The sequence below is a fragment of the Canis lupus genome, chromosome 16, assembly GCF_011100685.1.
Source record: "Canis lupus familiaris isolate Mischka breed German Shepherd chromosome 16, alternate assembly UU_Cfam_GSD_1.0, whole genome shotgun sequence".
In the NCBI taxonomy this organism is placed as follows: Eukaryota; Metazoa; Chordata; class Mammalia; order Carnivora; family Canidae; genus Canis; species Canis lupus.
The window spans coordinates 30,496,663-30,518,529 of NC_049237.1; the positions used below are offsets into that span (position 1 = coordinate 30,496,663).

The 21,867-nt window shown below is 37.2% G+C and overlaps 1 long non-coding RNA gene across 2 annotated transcripts in view; it reads right to left on the bottom strand.

The window, feature by feature from the left end:
- The window catches only part of LOC111090289, a 39,924-nt gene extending 19,355 nt beyond the window's left edge, over window positions 1–20,569 (bottom strand). For both annotated transcript variants that reach the window (XR_005371470.1, XR_005371471.1), the window contains exons 1-4: window positions 20,470–20,569; window positions 8,416–9,410; window positions 6,346–6,430; window positions 317–373 (exon numbers count right to left, since the gene is read on the bottom strand). This is a non-coding gene — a long non-coding RNA (uncharacterized LOC111090289). The remainder of the gene's footprint in view (window positions 1–316; window positions 374–6,345; window positions 6,431–8,415; window positions 9,411–20,469) is intronic.
- Window positions 20,570–21,867: the final 1,298 nt, after the last annotated feature.

Genomic DNA, 21,867 nt, shown 5'->3' on the forward strand with positions numbered 1-21,867 from the left:
TTACGTTTGTAAAAACCACATTATTTTTTAAGTATTTCCATTAACTGCTTACTAACTAGCATATGACAAAAACAATTGGCTATATTGGACAGAAAGAAGTTGGCATTCAATTTAAAGCATGGCTATAAGGATCACCTGCACTTTATTTCTGTCATTGCAAATCGAAATCTTGTATCTCCTTTGTGGGTTCAAGAACTTATTCTCAGTGATTTGACATGAAATGATTTGGCTGCTTTGTAAGCCTATATTAAACTGACAGACAAGAATGCTTACTTACTACAAGGGATAATAGGAATATCTAAATAAATAATCCTACCTGTTGCTGCAAGATTGTGGTATGCAGATGATGGAGTTTTGATGAGTGACCTTCATTCTGTAGGAAGGCAGAGTACTGAAGGTCAGGAAGGACCCTGAGAGGTACCTCTGACATATTACCATAACATTAGAAATTGCCATTCTTCATCCTAGTCTTTCAGCTACATAATGAAGTCTGGTCAATAGAATCATCCACTATACTGGCCATTTTGGAAAATATAAAAACATATTGGCAAATCCTTTAATTCACAGGCTTCTTTATTTTACTGTTGTTTGAGTCATCAAAATGTTCTGGTATTATGACATGATGAAATAATGTACATATAAAGTGATTTTGAAGATAGCCCAAATGTCATCCAAATACATTTGATTGTCAGAACTACTATTCTCTTTTTGAAGATTTCTTTCAATAGCTAATCTAAAATATATGTTGAGTCCTTTGTGATAAAACATTCGGGTAGACTGTTTTCCAAATTTATATCTGAATTTATAAGTGGAGATGGGATTCCTTTTTTACAGTTTTATCATTCCCTATAAAAATATGCCTGCTTCAATTATATCATTAAAACAAAATATAGTTAGGTTTGTACCAAAGTAGTACCTTTTCTTTCTGTCTTTTTATTTTTTTTAGAGATATAGAAAGCACAAGAGCCAGGTGGGGTCAGGGGGGTGGTGGGAAGGTGGAGGGAGAGAGAGAATCACAAGCAGGGTCCACACCCAGTGCGGAGCCCAACAAATGGCTCTAAGGCTCCATGTGGGGCTTGATTGATTTCATGACCTTGAGATTATGACCCCAGCTAAAATCAAGAGTTGGATGCCCAACTGACTGAGCTACCCAGGCACCTCACCTAAAGCAGTATCTAATACAATTATGTTTTGCTTAATGTTATTTCAAAAATGAACAACTTATGTGTTCTTATTGTTCATGCCAGGACAACATGATTATTACCTTATGATTTAAAGCTCTATTGTATATTGCTTAAGTATTCTGTCAGAGAATGAACACACTGTGCATTGCAACATTAACTTGGCCACAGTCAATGTTGCTTTTGCTACATTACAGAAAAGCAGGTTTGACAAATTAACCGATTGGTTTTTATTTTTTTTTAACACAAGGAAGGCAGTGTCCCTATCATCTAGAGGTTCTTGTGATAACCATGACACAAACAAAATGTACTCAGAAAGAGAAATGTAAACAAAGCAGAATTTCAAGTACTATGAAACAAGTCAAAGCAAAGCCACCTGGTAAAAATAAATTAAATGAATTGTATTATGCATAAGTATTCGTGTAAGAGGATTCTGTTACTTGAGAAGTGTGAACTGCAAATCACAAAACAAGAGGTGGAAGGGTGGTTTGGTGTTGGTTGTGAAAATGACCTGCTCATTTCAGATCTTCACTTACCAAGCTACAGGAAAATAGGCAATTCTTTACTGACACCTTGGAAGAGGCTTTTAGTATCGAAATAGAAAAATACTCTCAGCATATAGTTTGAGGAAAAACACAAACATGGCATGGGAAAAAACCACACTAACATCTATCTATTCTAAACTAATACAATTGTTTTTATCTGTAGAACAAATATGACATTCCTTGAGTATACGACATCTGCTAGGTGGTGTTTTTTCTCCCTGAATGTAGTTATTTAATTACCAGCATGTAATTAAATGATGCAAAGCATTCCAAGGTGCTCAGTTACAGAATCGTGCAATTCAATAAAAATGCAAGTCTACTAATTGGCTATAAGAAAGTCATTATATATAGCACAAGTGTATATATATACAATAATATATAAGCACATATATATGTATAATGAATGTACATGTATATACCTGAGATATAAAAATCCCATCTATTCTTATATATATATATTCTTATGTATATGAGAGAGAGAAGAAAAGTATATCTAGACTCTTCTCTCCTCACATTTGATTTTTTATTTTTATTTTTATTTTTATTATTTTTTAAAGATTTTATTTATTTATTCATGAGACACACACACACACACACACACACACACACACACAGAGGCAGAGGCACAGGCAGAGGGAGAAGCAGGCTCCATGCAGGGAGCCCTACCTGGGGCTCAATCCCGGGTCTCCAGGATCAGGCCCTGGGCCAAAGGCGGTGCTAAACCGCTGAGCCATCGGGGCTGCCCTCCTCTCACATTTTAGACACAAAGGAAAGGGCAAGCTTTTGCCTTATTGGAGTAATTTCTTGAGTTAGGACCTAGAGTAATAAGAGCTATAAAAATGTCCACACCGAGCCAAACCATCATTTAGCACTGTCTTTCTGCCTTGGTACCAACTGATATTTTGGGTATATGTCCCTTCACAGTCCTGTTATCATGATCCAAATAAGACATGAGAAAAAGCTCTGCCAAAATAATTCATGAGTGTGCATGACTCTCTAGTGAATAGTCACAATTGCTGGTGCAAAACTTGTCGAAATGATAAATAATCCATGCGCAGTGGAGAGCGGAACTGAGTTGAATGGTAGTATTGCTGCTAAAAAGATCTTGGTTATTGTGGAGATTTTCTTCACCTTGTGTTTTAGTGATGTGGGAGTGGCTGGGCCTTGTTTGAATTCTGTTAACATCTCCTTGTTAATGCTTTAGATTCAGGTTGTTCCATGGGAAAATCTCTCCCATATGTCCAGATGGTGTCATGTTGCAAAACCCTAGATACAATGGCAGCTACCATGGTTATTCCATTGTGTGAGGGAGTTGGACGGAATTCAAAGACAATGGACATTGTGCAACACACACACACACACACACACACACACATATATATATATTAGATTTATTTATTTGAGAGAGAGAGAGAGAGAGACAGCAGGGGAGGGGGTAGAGGAAAAGGGAGAGAGAGAGAATCCTCAAGGAGACTTCATGCTGAGCTTGGAGCCTAACGCAAGGCTTGATCCCAGGACCCTGAGATCATGACCTGAGCCAAAATCCAGAGTTGGATGCTCAACTGACTGAGCTATGCAGGTGCCCCACAACACTTAATATTTATTTATTTATTTATTTATTTATTTATTTATTTATTTATTTATTTATTTATGAGAAACACAGAGAGAGAGAGAGAGGCAGAGACACAGGCAGAGGGAGAAGCAGGCTCCATGCAAGGAGCCCGATGTGGGACTTGATCCCTGGTCTCCAGGATCACGTCCTGGGCTGCAGGTGGCGCTAAACCGCTGTGCCACCGGGGTTGCCCAACACTTAATATTTAAACATCAATCTCACACTATTTGTGTCTCCTGAACAATCAAATAAAAGGGGAGGGGTCAAACCACACATAACTTGATACCCTAACACTTAAGAATCTTAGCAGAAGATTAAACTGGAAGATTTAAGGATTGGTAACTTGAAGTTTAATTTTCAGAAGCTGTTTGAAGCATAAGTCAAGATCCTCATTTGAATAAATAAGTAAAAAGAGATGACTACAAGAGACAAAACATTAGCGATACCATAACCAAAGAGTCTGGCATTGGGTATTCCAAAGAAACATTCCAAGATGAATGAGAACTTGTTGCAGCAATTATAGATCAACTTGATGACTCAACTGATTTTGTAGCTGAGTCAGGGATATGGGTTATTGCCTAGGAAAGGAGACAGGATGATTCTGTGAGTCATTACAACTAGCTGAAAGAGGAATCAACACAGTCACTCTCTTCAGAAAGTGTTTCTTTTAATTAACTTAAAATACAGTTTAGTATATGAGGATAAATTTGCACCTGCTATGCTGATAAAAGAAAGATAAGATTAAGGCAGCCCGGGGTGCCCCTGGGCTGAAGGCGGTTTAGCGCCGCCTTCAGCCCAGGGCGTGATCCTGGAGACCCCGGATCGAGTTCTGGGTCTGGCTCCCTGCGTGGAACATGCTTCTCCCTCTGCCTGTGTCTCTGCCTCTCTCTCTCTCTCTTTGTGTGTTTCTCATGAATAAATAAATAAAATATTTAAAAAAGAAAGATAAGATTAAGTGCCTATGAAAAGAAAATAGTTTTCATGAGCATATATTATATCTTGTACCATCAAGAATCTACCACAATGATTTTGCGTCGAAACCAAAAGACTTAGTTGTTTTCGATAGTTGTTTAAACAGTAATAGAGACAATGTCCACAATGGGCATGCCGTTTCTGTGATTTTTGTGAGAATTTTGCTTCTGTAGAAGCTTAACATTTTTGCCTAAAACTCCTACATGACCAAGAGCTGTTCTTTTTGCAACACCAATGGAAGAAAGAGTGTCCGGCTTCAAGTGCACAACACGCCCTTACTTTGCTCATCTTACTCTGCAAGTCCTGACAAGGTCTGCTTCAAGTTGGTGATGAAACATTTATGTCATTTCACATCACTTGCTTGCTTCTCTGCTCTCACTTTCATCTGATCAGTCTGTAGCTTATGAAACTTCTGCTATCTGAAGGGAGGGCATACCCTCCTGGGGGCAGCAAATAGTTTCTCTTTACTGCTCCAATTTGTGCTCTTTATTTCAAGATCTTTCTTCATTTCTGAGCACACTGTTCCTCTTTTCTATAAAGATATGAGGGGTTATTTCATGACCATCTGTTGAGAAGAGTTGGTCTTGGGTTTATAGAAGCATGAGAATGACTAGAGAGTTTTTAAGTTAGCCCTTTAACTGACTCCACAGGGAGGAAAGCCCAGAAAAATGTCTGCTTGTTTAATTATATTTTTCAGTCAGTTTGTATTTTTTAGTTGATTAGCAGTATTGGTAGGCTCACTTTTGGTTTTGTGTGCTGCATGCCCCTGCTAACTCACAGTGAATTTGAACAGATGTTAGTGCTGCTTTGTGTTGTGTAAGAAGCAAGACTGTTTAAAAATGAACCTGAACTTCCTCCAGGTGGTCTGGACAAGGAGCTAGTGGGAGGGTTGGCATAGGGAAGTCTTTCTCCAACTAGAGGAGCTGCAACCAAGGTCAGCTTCCTTTGAGATTCATGGGATCTTTCCTATAGGAAGGAGAGGCACAGCAACATCCCAAGAATCCCAGGTTCTGGGCAGCAGGCATTTCTAGGCAATTCCTGTAAAATTGCTAGCAATCATATCTGGGCTGTCTGGAGTCCAAGATCTGTAGGTGTCCCCTCACCATTCATGTTGCTTGCATGGTTGCCCTGTGGAGAGAGAGGCAATCGAGAATGGAGACTACCCTAAAAAATGCCAACTCACATGGTGTGTCTGTTCCCTGAATGTTTTGCTGTGGGATACTGTGGGTGAGGGCCTGCAGTTTTTCTTCTCTTAATTATCCCTGTCTGGTGAGGTGGGCCTAATCTTGCAGGACAATTCGAAAAAAGAAATGATGCATCTCAGCAGTGTGGATGTGTATGATCATAAAATACACAGGTCTGAAGCCTGTAGGTACCTACTTTGTGTTCCTAAATTGCCTCCCTCCAGGTTACAAGCACGGTCTCTCCCTCGTAGGCATGTCGTGATTCCTTCTGAAAGCTGGAATAATGAAAATAAGCTGTCGGGATGCCCCTCTTTCCCAACAATATGAAATGATGTTGACTTAGTTACAGAATAAATGCGTTAAACACATGAAGTAAAAGGGTGCTTCAGTGAGGATCTCATCTTGAATTCAGAGAAGGCTACATTCCCAATGGACACAATGATCCTTAAAAGACCAGATGGAATGAACAATAAGAACTAATTTGCCAACTGAATTCTACTGGAAAGCCATAGTCAACATGGTCTTCTTCTCCTCCAGGTGCATTCCATATCTGCATTTTTCCTCTTGTAACAAATTTTCCTGCCCAAGAATGGCTTCCATGTTTAACTTTGATATCATTTAAGGTACAGACTAACTTCGGTTTTAAAAGCCTTGACATTTACAATGCAGGTTGACATATATTAATACTTATTGATACCTGTAATAATGTTGCAAAGGGATTTTAACATTCCCAAGTTGTAGTGGAGGAGACAGAGTCCCTTCTGCACTGCGGGCAGTATCAAAGTGTTTAGAGAGAGAGAAAGAGAGTGATGCTTACTCTGACACATGGGGGTGGAGTGGTCTCAACTTACTTAGAGGTATCCACTTCAATCAAGTATCCTCCTTTTCTCCTTATTCATAGTGTACAACCAAGGCTTTCATTTAGTTTTATAAACACTGAAATACAAAGATCAGCCACATGTTAACTCAAACCTTTGGGCAACAAAACTAATGGCCAAAATTCAAAAGCTGCATCCATTCATTTACTTATTTGCTCTTCAATCCATCCATCTATCCATCATCCTTCCATCCATCCCTTTCCATCCAATAAATGCTAAGTTGAGTTTTCAAAGGGACCACAGTAGTCTACATGTGTTTGTAAAGATGAGTCTTAATGGGAGAAGGAGATAACAGAAAGAAACATATAATGAAATATTTCTTACAGAGCTGAGTTTGTGGACTAAAATCATAGGTGTTGTATATATTATTATATAATATAAAAATAATGAAATCACAATTATGATCATCGGGGCATAGATACTGTGAGTGTATATGAAATGAGGACATAGTCTAGAATTAGGAAATGCCCACCAAAAGGAAGAAGGAATTGCTTGTGTAAAGTCTTTAAGGAGAGAAAGAGATTGACAAAAATAAAAAAAAATGTTTGGAATATATATATATTTAATATAAATATTTTATATATAAAATATGTTTATATTTAAAGACTTCTATTTTTATATAAAATTTTAAATATTTTAAATATATATATATATATATATATATATTTAAAGATTTTATTTTTAAATAATCTCTACACCCAACATGGCGCTCAAACTCCCAATCCTGAGATCAAGAGTTGTATGTTCTACCAACTGAGCCAGCCAGGTGCCCTGTTTGAAGTATATTGAGCTAAGTTATAAAGAGCTAAAACTTGAGAGGTGGACGTGGACTATCCTGCAGGGACTTTTAGGACATGTCAAAGAATTTTCATTTATACCAATGAAGGGTTTTAGATAAGAAAGTGGATCAGTCACACTGCCTTTTACTTTCTCTTCTAAATTCTGCAGTTTTATTATTATAGAAATTTTTTTTTTTTGGAAAATGTAATACTGTCACATAGCCAAACTTTAAAAGATGTAAAAAAAAATTGTGTGGTGAAAAATCTCCCTTCCACAATATTTTCCTGTCCCCTGGTGACCCCTATTAGAGGCAACCGATTTTTCTATTTTCTTTGAATCCTTCCAGAGGTGCCATTAGTGTGGATTTAATTTGATAAAACTTTTTATTATAGAAAATATTAAGCATCTTTAAAAGTAGTGATAGCAGTATAACAAACCTCCATACACCCACCATGTGACTTTCCCAATTATCAAATCACAGGCAATCTTATATGTCTATAACTCTACCTACTTTGCCAGTGACTCATAAATTTGAAACAAATCCAGACATCATATAATTTTATCTATAAAGGTTTTAGAAAGTATCTCTAAAAGTACCTCTTTAATTTTTTTAAAGATTTTATTTATTCATGTGAGACATTGAGAGCGCAGCAGACACATAGGCAGAAGGAGAAGCAGGCTCCCTGCCAGGAGCCTGATGTGGGACTCAACCTCAGGACCCCAGAATCATGACCTGAGCCGAAGGCAGATGCTCAACCACTGAGCCACCCAGGTGCCCCTAAAAGTATCTCTTTAAAATAAGACATTGACCCTATAATCACACTACAGAAAAATAAAGTTATGATTATGAAATTCCCAGTGTCTTAGTCCAAGTTCCCCCAAATTAGGGAACCCTGAGACAAAGATTTGGATGCCATTATAAACTATCTTTGGAGGTGATACCAGGAAGCCTTTCCAAGTGGGAGGAAGTGGGCAAGGGAATGAATAAAGAGCGTGCTAATGGAGAAGTGCTGTTGTGGGAAAGTAGGATCCAATCCCGTTGAAGACCCTTGGAGACACAGTGTGGGGCACATGTCAATATTGTCCCACAGAAGGGCATGGAGGCTGCGTATTTATCCTCTGTCACATCTCACTGGTTGAGAGTTATGTCCTGGGACATCTGGCCTGTTTCTGAGGCCAGAGAATGTTCTCAGAGAGACCCATAAAGAGTCTGGCAGGCCCGAGAACTACTGTGGTGAAGTCAGCCTCAGATACAGTACTCACCTGTCACAAATTCTACTCTTTGTTTATTGAACTAGGATCCAAACAAGATCCATGCACTGTGATTAACATGCCCCTTAAGTGTCTTCTCCATTTCTCTTTTTTTTCTTGCATTTTTTTTTGTTGTTGTTGTTCTTGTTGATATAGAATCCATCATTTTTCCTGTAGAATTTGTTGCAGGCTGTGTTGTGGAGGTCATATGCATAATGCTAACATCCTGCATTCTCTATATCTCATGTACATGAGTAGTCATCATATTCAAGTTAGAGTTTTTTTCCAGACTCCTTCAGGTAGTGCTGTGTTCTTCCCATAGGAGGTAACTAATTTCCAGTTTTCTCTGTTGTTATGATAGTAGTAGCTATTGAAAATCACTAATCACTAATCACTAGATGAATTAATTCATTTGACGTTACAGAAGGGTAATATTCCATCATTCCTTCCTCAATCCTTACTATAAATACTTCTATATAGAGAAATCTGTCTTCATCAACTCTTTGATTGCCCTAAGGTATAGCTGTTAAGGGTTGAATGGTTATTTTCTTCCATTTATGAATTTTCAAAATCGTGAGGCTTAATATTTTCCAAAGGTGATGATTGACTTCATAGATATCATTATGAACTCATGGATTTAAATAGTTTAATATTTTTCAAGCTACTTTGGTCATTACCTTTATTGATGTTCAAAATGTCTCATCTTTGACTAGCAAGGACTGGTTTAAGTTGGCTTCTAAGTTCTTTTGCCACAGTGTAGTCTTCTCAGATAGCTGCCTTGCTTTTTGGTCAAGAAATGCTCATCCTGTTTCTTCCATACACCTAACACTTTCCCAGGTATCTTCTCCTTGATTATTTTGAAAATTATCCAAGTCACATTTTTCTTCCTGGTAACAGCTATGCCTTCAAAGACTTCTCGTTCTTCTCAGTTGGTGATAACATATCAGGACCATGACTGGGCATCAGGGGTATTATTCATTGCTTCTAGGCCTTCCTAGGGGACAGAGCTAGAAAATATACATTTAAAAATACATTTTGAATTTATACTGATATTTCCAATTAAAAATCAAGACTTATCCCATGCCTCAAATGATAGTTCTCAATAACACCAATGTAATTACTCATTTGCTTTATCTCACATTATACACACAATAGCCTCATAACAGTAATACAACATTACCATCAATGATATGATTACTGAAAACAGCTACATTTTTTCTTTTGCAATTTGTTTCCCTTGGGATCTATCCCACTATGGACATGCAGCCAAATTATTGTGTTTTAGAGTCCCTTGAAATATTTCCTCTCTGAAATGGCTATGCCAGAAATCGAATTACACAGTTATTATTTATTTTGTTTTATTTTTTATTTCTAGGATCATTTTTAAATTTAAATTTTATTTTATAATTATATAATGGATGTACATAATTTCAAATTCTAATTTATAAAACAAGCCACTGTCAAAGAAGTTTAGCTTGAATTGTTGTTTCCTTTACCTTATTCTCTCACCTACCCCCTTATAGGTGTGCATAACAATGTAAGCAAATATATATATTTATATTTTTATATATATTATATATATATATAGATTTCATGTGGTATGTACACACCCACGTACGTATTTACACACACACACAAACACATTTGTATTCCCTTCCTCCCTTTGATGGATGAATAGCAAACTGTACATACTTTTCTCTATTTTTGAGAATACTGTTTTAATTATAATTGAAACAGTACTTAAGAAGACAACCTGTTGGGGATCCCTGGGTGGCGCAGAGGTTTAGCACCTGCCTTTGGCCCAGGGCGCGATCCTGGAAACCCAGGATCGAATCCCACGTCGGGCTCCCAGTGCATGGAGCCTGCTTCTCCCTCTGCCTCTCTCTCTCTCTCTGTGTGACTATAATAAATAAATAAATAAATAAATAAATAAATAAATAAATAAATAATAAAAGAAGAAGAAGACAACCTGTTGGGCAGCCCCGGTGGCTCAGCGATTTAGCGCCGCCTTCAGCCCAGGGCGTGATCCTGGTGACCCGGTATCGAGTCCCACGTCCGGCTTCCTGCATGGAGCCTGCTTCTCCCTCTGCCTGTGTTTCTGCCTCTCTCTCTCTCTGTGTCTCTCATGAATAAACAAATAAAATTAAAAAAAAAAAAAAAAAAGACAACCTGTTGCGCCAGAGGCTGCAGTGTGATGAGAGAAGGGAATGTACAGATGTGAGGTATCTGTTACAACTGAAGTCCTTTACATAGTATAGTCAACATTTATATTGTTTTATGGCTTTTCCTAATGAAATTCTTAATTGCCACTTACGTGCTCTTCTTTGTTTGTGCCTGGTTTTGCCAGATAAAAATGCTCCCTTGACTTGTCTGAGTTAAAGATTACTCTTGAATTCTGATAGAGTTTCATACAGGTTTTTATAAGAACAAGCTGCAAAATCCCCATTAGGACACATGTCCCTTATGCTACACACATACCTCATGCAGGAAGATGTTGGCTTTCCAAAGTATTAGCAATTTGGAAACACCATTTGCTCTTTTGTTATTTTCAATTTAGTATAGTACTTTTGCATTTAACAGAGTCAGTAATAAGTGAAACCAGATTAGTCAATTTCACTATGGATTACTCTTCAATTTAAGTCAGTTTTCTTTTACTGGCCCTCTAGAATTAGCATAATGAAGTAAGCTTTAGCACCAAAAGGAAAACAAAGGCCATTTTGCAGGATATATATATATATATATATATATATATATATATATATATATATAATTTTAAAACACATTTTCTTCCAACTGTGTCAGGAAAATTAGTGATTCCTTATTACTTCAGACAAAAATGCTATTTCAGATTCTTTTTTCTTCACATCATGTCTGGAAAATGGAGCTGGCTCTTTTTTTTTTTTTTTTTTTTTTAGATTTTATTTATTTGTTTCTGAGAGATGTGAAGAGAGAGGCAGAGACATAGGCGGAGGGAGATGCAGGCTTCTCACAGGGAACCAGATGTGGGACTTGATCCCCGAACTGAGATCCCACTCTGAGTCAAAGGCAGACACTCAACCACTGAGCCACCCAGGCGTCCCTGAAGCTGGCTTTAACTAGAGGAAGCAAGTGCCTATCGGTGAACTTATTGCTTCAATAACAAATATTATCAGAACTTGTGGGGGTGTTGGTGGGGATGATCTAGGAAGAGGTCCTGGAATGCGTGTTTAAGGAGAGTCTATGAGTGGACACTATGTGATGTAGAACTGTGTGGTTGGATTGCAATGCGTAAGTTGGTGCCCTGGTATGGGAGTGTGGAGATTTTGTGAAGCCTTGTGTAAATGCATACCTAATCATATATACAAACCTTTTTTGAAATAACAGAATCAAAAAGTAATATTCTTACTAAAATCTCATTTCAAAAAATCAAAGTCATTCCATCTAACATTATTTTGGCAAAATTGAAAGTATCAAAACTTGCAACATAAAGAGACAAATATCACTTACTACAAAAAGTCAGTCATTTTTTATTTCCCGTAAATGGCAAACTTCCCTAATATTCTTACTTCACCAGCATTTGACTTAGCAACAGCATTATACGAAATTGTTAAGTAGGTATATTAATGATGATCATTTTTATAGCTTTGTCCACATGAGATCATTGGTGACCTTGGGAAGTCAACTGCAAATATTTATTTGAAGAGGGTGAGAAAGTGAAGAGAGCCAATATAATTTACTCATGCTTTTATTACAATAGCATGTGTTATACTTTTAAGAAGTCTAAGTGTATATGAAAATGAACTCAGATGGTAGTATGAAGCTACAATGGAATCAAAGGACAGTTTTCTGATGAAATTTTTGCTGCTGGAATGGAATTTCTCTTATTTTTAAATATTGAATGTTTAATTTTGAGTAATAAAAATAATTTTTACAGGTAATACATTCATTTTGGTAAAGAAAAAAAAACACACAAACCAAAATCAAACCAAGTGAAAAGTGTAATGTTAAGATGAGTCCCCATTTACTCTGGTTTTTGTTTGTTGGCCTCCATAGGCCACCATGTGTATCATTTTCTTGAATCTCTCTCCTAATTTTTCTTTATGCATATAAGCAAATATGAATATATGTTATCCATTGTGTTTACTGCTATCAGAGGACTCTTAGTGATGTAGTAGTGAGATGTGGGGGAATGGAAGCATTCAATAGTACTGTGGTCAGGGCTCAGTTTTGTTTTTTGTTTTTTTTTTTAGAAAGGGGAGGGGCAGAGGGAAGTGGGAGAAAGAGAATCTTAAGCAGGCTTCATGTCCAATGCAGACCTGGTGCTGGGCTCTCACAACCCTGAGATCATGACTTGAGCTGAAATCAAGAGTCAGACGCCTAGCTGACTGAGCAACACAGGGGCCCGAGGGCTTGGTCTCTTAGCCTGTGCTTTTGGATTGTAAATATGCAAGTGTTTCTCAGATTTTTCTCTCCTGTTGGGTAGTGGAAGGTGGCTGGAGTTACTTCAAGTTGGGTTTTTCCCTTCCCCAATGTCAGTTAGGCTCCAGTTAACTCATTTTTCATGGGTAGACCCCACTATGTATACTATTCATTTTTAAAATTGCGCATCCTCTGATATTTAAACTTTTTTCATTCCAGGTGATTACCACTATAATCATACCTACTATCTATTAGTTTCTTTTTTGTGGGCATTGGAAAATTAGTTGATAGCTTTGTGTATTCTTCATCCACCTTCTTTTCTCTCTTTTCTACTTCCTCCTCCTTCAAAGTACTTTCCCTATATGTGACCACTGTATGTGTAACCCTGCTTATACTTGTTTTTTGATTTGCCAGCTTTCAATGCTATCTCTTGCATCTCCGTTACTAGCAATGAGGTATCAGCAAGTTTATTTTATGGGCACCCTCTGATTTGTGAACCTCTATAAACTCTTTGAACATTGCAGACTCGATTTTGGGGGCCTAAAACTTTATCCTGCTTTTTGAAAACAAAACTACATTAAACCTCTGAGCTGTGCAAAGGCATATGACTGAACACAGACCATTACACCCACATTCTTGGTAAAAATTGGGTACTGCAAAATCTATTTTCCTAGTGACTGTCATAAGCTACTCAGATAACCAATAAATGGTAAAATGTAAATTGTAATTTTTGGAAAGCAACTTGTGTATGTTTCTTAGTACTTCTTTTTTAAAAAAATTTATTTGTTTATTCATGAGAGACACACACATAGAGAGAGGCAGAGACACAGTCAAAGAGAGAAGCAGGCTCCATGCAGGGAGCCCGAAGTGGGACTCCAGGATCATGCCCTACGCTGAAGGTGGCACAGAGCCACCTGGCTGCCCTGTTTCTTAGTACTTCTGTCATTTGTTAATAAAAGCCTTTAAAAATGATTTACTTATTTATTTTAGAAAGAGTTGTGGGATAAGAACAGAGAGAGAGGGAGAGATGATCTCAAGCAGACTCTGTGCTGAGCTTGCAGCCTGATACAGAGTTCGATCCCAGGACCCTGTGATCATGATCTGAGCCGAAACCAAGAGTCCGTCATCTAATTGACTGAGCTACCCCAGCGCTCTGCTAATAAAAGCTTCTATGTCAACTAGACATAATTAGGGATGCTACTCAAATCTGTGCTGTTGAATTGAAGTTCTAAGACCTAAAATAAAGGCTTCTGTTTTGCTTCAGTGCTTCCTTTTTTCTAGGTCTATACTCTTCCATTGTTCCTTTTGTAAGCTGTTTTCTTTGTATGTCACCAAACCATCTTGTATTTCCATATGATGCTGTTACCCTGTTGCTAAATTTTCTGCTATCATTTCTCCACTGAGTAAAAGCCCTAAATCATTTCATCAAGCAAAGCTTACAGAAAAAGTATTCTCAGAATTTTTCCATTTTAAGCTGTCTGTAGCTATCATATATGGCTTTCTATATCTTACATGCTTAAAGGATAGCATGGCTAGATATAAAATTTTTGATTCATAATCTATGTGCTTTTCATATTTTTTAGGCACGACTTCACTCACTGTCTTTGGTCTTTTGGTGTTGGATATTATGGTAGAGAGAAACATCTGATGTTAGCTTAATTATATAGAGGTTTTTTTTTTCCTTATGACTTCTTTTTTTTTTTTTTTTTTGGTTTTATATCTGAAGGATTCTTTCGTTATCTCTAACATTCAGTAACCTTACTAGCATTCATCATAGAGTTGACTATTCTCATGAGTATTTTCTGGAACAAAATGTAGGCTGAGTTTCTCTATTTTCAGAAAAGTTTCTTGAATTACATTTTAAAACCTTTGTTTTGTTCCATTGTTATTGTTGTTGGATTTTAAGGATTCCAAATGTGAATATGTTACCTGCCCTTCTCTAGAGTCTTTAGAGTTAAGAGATTTCACCCATTTTATTTCTTTTATTTTACCGTTCCTACTGTCCCCTCAGGGCTACTGATAGCCACAAAAACTGCTCTCCTTGCTTTCTTTCCAATAATCCTCATTTGTGTAATCCTTTTGTTTTTTTGTCTCTTCCTTCTCTGAGTGTTGTCAGCTTTTGTTTCACTTGTCTGTGTTGTGTGGCCATTCCCCACACGCTCTTATATTTCTGCTTTGTGGTCTTCCTTTTTACTGTAATTGCTTCATAACTCAGTTTAATGGTGGGATCTTTGGCTAAATCTTTGGCTACAACTTGACAATTATCTTTCTGGTGCCTTCACCAGATCCTTCTCTCGTTGGAAAGTTTTACTGCTTCTTTACACATTTTTAATAGTATCTTTGAATGGATTCTGTGCCACTGTTCTTTTATGACTCAAGGTGAACTAGGTTAGATTTTTTTCCAGACAAGCAATTTCCATGGTAGAGGGGACCAGGAAGTGTGAAGCAAGAAAATGGCCACACAACTCAAGGATCTGTCTTCTGCTGCTGGAGGAACATACTGTTTACTTTGGTATGACACTTCCATGTACTTCTGTCTGTGACTTCTGAATAGGCCTCCACCCTTTTCTGAAGTTAATGTGGTCCAGAAGGGCTTTTGCTACTAGCTCTGGGCTTGCAATTGGCTGTTTTCATGGGATCTATTGCAGGGTATTTCACTAAATGCTTTCTCCCAGCAGACACTGCTTGTCCCAGCCTCTATTGGCATTTTTCTTGCCATTTCTGTGCACTGAGTCTCTTGGATAATCCTCACCTCTGTTCTCAGCATTCCTATGCAGATTTTGTACCTTATGATATAAACTTTATCTTTAGGAATTATTTTTGCCAGTGCTTTCTGGGAACTCTTGCACTGAGATCTTTTCATTTCATTCATAGTTCACTACTACTCTTGATCCCAAATACCATGCCAGCTCCCTGACAAACCTGCCCCTGCCCGAGCAGCTTTCTAATTTCTTGTCCTTTTTTAAATGGAGTGTGTGTGTATCTTTTTGGGGGCACTTATTTTTTTCCATTATTTCTTTCTATAATTTCCTAGAGAACAAGGGAAGATTCTGATTTAAATTCTTGCTATTACTTACTAGGGTGCTTTTTATTTGTTAGGTTTTAGTTATTTTTATACATGAGGAGACAAACACAGAGAAAAATACATAGAAAAAAGCCAATGGAAAGTCACAAAATAAAACTTTGAAGAAAAAGAAATATAAAGAAGTTCTTGAGAGATGCAAAACAGTGTTGTGTCAGTAACACAGAGACAGTTCTTGTTCTCCAGGAGAGGGGGGGAAAGAGCTTAGAGGAACATTCAGGCCAACCCTGAGATGATGGGGAGCAATAGTCAGATGAAGCAGAAATGAGATTAGGAATTAAGGCTGGATGAGCTAGAATTTCTCAATCATGTAAAGAAGAAGAATAAAAGGTCACCCCTGAGAGTTAGGGATATGGAGATGACACTGGGCATCCAAAGACTCTGTAGTCTTGGTTGGGATGTAGAATCACCTACTGTGGGCTATTAAAGGAGATAAGAAATGATAAATAAAAGTTTCTTCTGGGTAGTGCAGGCAGTCTAATTGAGTTGGGAAGATGAATTAGGACATAACAGAGAATATTTTTTCATGACTTTTCTCCTCATGTTCAGCAGCTGGGAGTTAAAAGATTGGGAGAGAGTACAGGATGAAGGCTCAGGATTGGGAATTGGTACAGGAATGGCAGAAGTTTATGGGGTGATGAGAGATTCTACAATGCTCCAGAAGATGTGCTGAAATGATAACCATAAGGTCTGGGCCTGGTGAGCACCTAGCCTCCACCTGAGTCTTTCTCCCTCACACACAGACTCACCGAGGCTCTGTTCAGCCAGCCCTGCACCATGATACAAGAAAACTTAATTTCAGGCAAGGACAAATTAACTTCTCTGTTTATTTTTCATACTTATGAGCATCCGTGTAAATATAATGTAAAGTCTAAAATTCTGCATAAGAAATTATGACCAATAACATTCAATTTGTTACTTAGTTAAATGTTCTGATTTATCTCAATATGAAAATCATTTCAGGTATATAAAAACCAGTTAAAACATGCTTCATCAAAATAATCATTTTATTTAAAAGGCATGTTCTAGGCCTTTCCATTTTGACTTCAATAAAGCCAAAGTTTTTCTGTGAGAGTGAATTTTTGTATAAATCAGATTTAGGTTGTGTTGTGTGTGTGTGTGCGCAAACATATATTTAAATCAGAAACTTCTAAAATTTCTAAGTAGTCTGTTCTTATTCACAGAAGCATGTAGGTTTCATTCTCTAGTATGTATCTCCTGTAAACCGTGATGAAATCTTTACCTTGAAGTTCTGAAATATCCCAAATCAGATGGCACATAACAAAGCCAATAGACACCTAAGTCATAAGCCAACTCTGAGAGTGAATAAGCAAACTACTCTAAGGTGAAGGAGAAAAGACACTCAAAATCTGACCAAATTCTATAGAAAAACTTTTTGCCAAAGCAGAAACTCTTATGAGATGCTGTATTTTCAGTAGAGTATGTACAAAAATGGAATTCTGGTCACAAGTATATAATCAAATTCAAGCTCTTGAATCATTGGATTCAGTTATTTAAAGAAGTGGCATAAATCCTTATAATACTTTACTTGTTCTGTAACTGAGAGAAATTATCCCTACTTGATATTCTCTTGACTTAATTGTGTCATGATCCAGGTTCAGGGGAAGAAGCTAGTCATTAACTACTTGCTTCCTTCTAATTTTAAGTAACTCTGATATACACAGGACAAGAGTCCGACTCTGTCTTTACCAGAAGGAGTGTCACCTCTCTGACAAATTTTTGTAACACAAAGGTCTGTATCTTCTCATATTGACTAATTAGCGCATAGAAAAGTCTTCAGGAAACATCTGCCTCTAGTTCTTAAGGGAGACCTTTAAGGCAGCCTTACAATCACTGCTTGACAAACAGAAGACATAGAAGCATAGCAAGAAGATAATTCTGACTCCTGACTCCAGACTGCTGTGATTGCTTGTTTGCTGCTAGAAATTGGGCTAGAAGGTTCTCAGAGAGGGTTAAGGATACCAATTAAAACATTAGAGCACATAAGTTTTCCTCATTCTTTAAAAATTAGTATTTCTACAGGTACTTTGTTGAAAACTGTCTCGAGTTTTAAAAGTGAGGAGCGAGACATGGCAATAGTGGTAGATTAAAAAGAAATTGGTAATATCTTATACTTGCTTAAGAAAACAAAAGAAATCAAATCAGCAGAGTAATTCCTGCCTTTCAGAGAGGCAATTTAGCAGCTTGATGATATAGAAAATTGTGGGCTTAGGGGAAAACATTTCAGATTCCAACATTACAGGAAAGTTACCCAAGATGGTCTTTAAAACATCTTATACATTGTTGTGCATAGCACTGCATATTGTAAAATAGGGGTTGTTAAGTACAAAAAGTGACAGAGCCTCTATAAGAGAGAGCAAGATGGAGAGATTATACTTAACACAGGGGATATGGACAAAGAAATAATCTGGGAGTTGAGAAAATAATTTTTTATGTATCTATTTTTCCCCCTTCTACCAGTTGAAATTGCTTTTACACACTCATGGGCTATCATAAATACTTGTTCAATAAATGAATGCCTATGCCACAATTAATCACAACCACCAGTGCTACTGAGACGTAGGGAAAGGAAGTAAATAAAGGGAAGAGGAAAGGTGTGACAGGAAAGATGTTAGATCAGTGCATCATCTGTAGTGGTTACAAGTAAAGATGGGAGTTTGGACCCACCCTGGGCTCAAATCCTGGTTTACTATCTCTTCTTGACTGTCACTCAACAAGCCATTAAACTCTCTTAATTTAATTTCCTCATCCACATAATAGGAATACTTCCCCAGCATCTCCTTCATGGAGCTATTATGAGATCGAATGTTATAAGCCATACCAAGTACTTAGCATATTATTGACATGTAGTAAGGATAAATAAATATTAGTTATCATCATGTTATTAATAAAACATGCAGTACCGTTTTTTTTTTTTTTTTTTTTTTGCTTTTATTGCCTGTGCTTTAGGTGTTGTATATATATAACAAAATCATTGCCAAGAGCATTGTCAAGGAGCTTTCCCCTATAGTCTTCTAGGAGCTTTATGGTTTCAGGTCTTACATTTAAGTGTTTAGTCTATTTTAAGTTAATTGTTGTGAATGGTGTAAGAGAGTAATCTAGTTTCATTCTTTTGCATGTGAATACCCAATTTTTCCAGCATCATTTATTGAAGAGATTGTCTTTTCTCCATTGAGAATTTCTCCATTGAGTATTCTTAGCTTCCTTGTCAAATATTAGTTCACTGTACATGTGTGAGTTTATGATTCACAATACTCAATTGTGTCTTTAAAATTTGCAAAGATAGTAGATATTAAAAGCTCTCATCACAAGAAGAAAATAACTGTGTGAGATGATGGATGTTAACTAAACTTATTGTGGTGATCATTTTATGATATATACATGTATCAAATCATTAGGTTGTACACCTTAAACTTATACAATGTCATTATGTCCATAGTAGTCAACAAAACTGGAAAAACAAACAAAAAACACATTATGGTGGTATAAAGGTGACTTACTTGGAGGGAATCTGCTCAAACCCTGTTATTTCAAGATCATTTAAACCCTGGAATATCTTTCGATTTGAACCTCAGACAAGTAATATTAACTTAGCAAAATAAATAATAAAAAAAGTTACAGGGATGCCAGCGTGGCTCAGTGGTTGAGCATCTGCCTTTGGCTCAGGGCGTGATCCCAGTCCTGGGATTGAGGCTCACATCAGGTTCCCTGCATGGAGCCTGCTTCTCCCTCTGCCTGTGTCTCTGCCTCTCTTTGTGTGTCTCTCATGAATAAATAAATAAAATCTTTAAAAAATAAAAAAATAAAAAGTTACAAAGTGCATTATATGTTCTATATTAGAAAAAATAAGAAAGCAGTGGTGATTCCCTCCACCACCATCACCACGGGCACATAGTAAAAAAGCAGGTTCTCCTGGGAAGAGGAGCCAGTTTAAGACCATCGCTGGGGATATTAAAAGCGGCTCATTGAATTTACAAAAAGGATCTTTTAAAGTGTTAATGACTGCTGAGATTGGTAACTGAAAGGAGGAAGAGAAAAATGTCTTCCTCTGTCAGCTGAAGCCTAGTTGGGTGGGTGAAGGTGGAAGGCGAGTTGAATGAAAGGTTTGAGTCCAGCTGCTTCCATCCACTGCTTTTGAATCATTTTTTTCTTAGGATAATCAAAAGTTACATTAAAGTCCCATGAGCACAAAATCTCACCACCAACCTGTGAGAGCTGGCCAGTCCAGTGGGAATAGAAATGTAAAAATTCACTTACCCCATCATCTTAGATATTGAAACTCTTATGGTATATCGATGTTGACATATGATTAGTAGCATGTGAAGAGCTCCGTCCTAAGGAAACCACATGCTGACTGGATGCAAGAAAACCAATCTGGCAGATCCAGAGCATACCACTAACTTAACATGAATTTTCTTCCCTTTTTTTTTGGATAGGAAATTAATCATCTAAGCTTGCAAAAATTACCAAAGAATGTCTCTGAGAGACTGAATGACATCAAAAATATACACCCTTTGATATGTTAGTACAACAAGAAACTCAGATGTTTCTCTCTTACTACTTACCTCTACATGCAGAATAGTGCATCCTAAGGACAGAATGTTTATTTCCCTTAAAATTCATATGTTGAAGCCCTAGCCTCAATGTGACTATATTTGAGATAAGGCTTGTGAGGAGGTAATAAAGGTTAAATGAGGTCATAAGGGAGGGACCTTTGCCTGATAAGGCTTATGAGTGGAGAAAGAGACACCAGAACTCTCTCCCTCTGTCGTGTGTGAACACAGGGAGAAAGAAACCATCAGCAAGCCAGGAAGAGAGCTCTTACCAGCAACCAAATCAGCCAGCACTTGATCTTGGGCTTTCCAGCATCCGGAACTGTGGCAAATTAATGTCTGTTATTTAAGCTATGCAGTCTGTGGTATTTTGCTATGACAGCTTGAGCTGACTAATATAGTACATACTGAACACACAGGCTTTAAGTCAGACAGACTTGAGTTCAAATTCTGAGTTTGTGATGTACAAGCTCTGTGATCTTGGGAAAGCACGTAATCCTTCCCTGTTTCCTCATCTGTAAAATAGAGATCCTAATCTCTTCTTTATAGGATGTTATGAAGATTAACTGAGACAATGTTTACAAAACACTTGGCCTGGATTGACATTCATTCATTTATTTTTCCATTGAAAACCACATCTCACATATCTATTCTGGCAGCTGTGATGGTGACATGAGGAAAAGACAGTCCATATGCTCAAGTAGCTTATCCATTGTGGGGGAGAAATGTTCATTCCTTCCTTTCTTCCCAGAGGAGTTTTATGAATGGGCCTTAGGTGAGATTTGGACTACTAAAAATTATATGCCGCACTTTACATGCATGAAGACTTTTCTAAAGAAGAGATCAGAATTTTCATCAGAGCCTAAAAATGGGTAAAGAACATGTGGCATATGCATACAACAGAATATTTCTCAGCTTTAAAAAAGATAGAAATCCTGCCATATGCAACTATGTAGAAGAACCTGTAGGACATTATGTAAGGTGAAATAAGCCAGTGAAATATAAATACTGCGTGATTCTATTTTTATGAAGTATCTGAAGTAGTCAAACTCCTAGAAACAGATAGTAGAATGATGGTTGCCAAGGGGTTGAGGGAGAGAGAAATGGGAAGTTGTTGTTCCATATGCATAAAGTTTCAGTAATGCAAGATGAAAAAGTTCTAGAGATTTGCTGTATATCATTTTGCTCACAGTTAACAATACTGTACTGTATCATGATCTGTTAAGGATAGATTGCCTGTTATTTTTTATCATGATAAAAATGAGTGTGACCCCCAAAAAAGTTATGAAGAAACTACCATCTATTAATGTGGATAATAATGCTACCTCCCTCAGAGAATGAAGCTGACCATCAGTTGAAACATTGATGTAAAACTTATATAACTCTGCCTTTGTGTCTTCAATATCTGAG